Below are 1,379 nucleotides of genomic sequence, written 5' to 3' on the forward strand. Positions count from 1 at the left end.
CGTACTTGACCACTCATCAGTACACGCAATGTACCCCTTGGTACGCCCATCGTACTGATCTGCTTTCCACCATAAGCCAAAAAGTTCTTAATCCGTTCAACCATAAGGTCTAAATTTTAGATCTCTTCCATTTTAGTGTTCTAATGCATAAAGTTGGCAACTTTATCACATCATTCCAAAACCATCACATAAAAATAATGAAACCCAACATCATATTAAGGACTCAAATTCATGCATGGAATCATATCAACACTCAAGATGACATTTTTGTGCATCTATAACAACAAAAAGACATAGAGAATAATTATGTTCCATGTCATTTGTCCACATGATATCTTGTAGAACAGGGGGTTATATGATCACTTATCTAACGACACATATATGACTAGAACAGAGTTCGACAGAGGCTTTGAGAGCTACAATTTGCTAATCAATTTTGAAGTTATACTTTCAACTATACTTTTTAGACTGATCCAAGTGGGAGACAGTTGGATTAGGTGTCTAAGCCCATAACTATATTTGGTATCTTAAATTGATGGTAGCATAGTCCTTTTGGGTTGCCTTCACACTAGCAACTAGACAAGATTATTAATTGAGAAAGAGGAAGAATTTATTAATTTGATTAATAAATTGAAATAAATGATTTATTAATGTATTATGGAAATAATATATTAATTAGAAATCATATTATTAATTAATAGTTAATCTGAAATTAATTTGGAATTAATTTTGGGATTAATTGTATTAATTAAAATGTACAAGGGATGTTTGGTAATTTATTGATAGTTGAAGAAGAAGCCCTAAGAGGCTTGGACGAAAATCTTCTAGAGGAGCTCTAGAATATTCGGCTATAGGCTTGCTTATGGAAGGTTTAAGGCTTGCTTGGTCCTTAAGCAAAGCAATTAGGGTTTCCTTATCATAACCTAGTTTTGGCTCTAAGTCACCGCACTATATAAAGGCAATTACCCTTGACGAAATCGGCCACTTGAAACCCTAGAGCTTGGTAGCTAAAATTTAGAGCATCCTCCTCCTTCTCATAACTCATCTTCTTGCTAAGTGTGTTTGTAAGCCATTAGATGTATTACACTTGTGATACTTGCTCTCAAGCTTCATGATCTACAAGGTTTTGGATTGTTATTACTACATAACAATCAAATGTATGTATCTTAACCCTTATTATGTGATTTTCGATTATAATACATAGATCTAGGGTTTGCATGTTGTTGTTCATATGGTATGTTCAATTAGAGAATACATAGATCAAATTAGGGTGTCATGCACACATAGGATTGTATGTTTATGCTAAAACCCATCAGTTACTTATATTACTTATTGTAATCTTTTTTAACATTAAAAAACTGAAGAGTGTAAAGAGTTGA

This window comes from Lactuca sativa, chromosome 3 (genome assembly GCF_002870075.4).
Source record: "Lactuca sativa cultivar Salinas chromosome 3, Lsat_Salinas_v11, whole genome shotgun sequence".
Taxonomy (NCBI): Eukaryota; Viridiplantae; Streptophyta; class Magnoliopsida; order Asterales; family Asteraceae; genus Lactuca; species Lactuca sativa.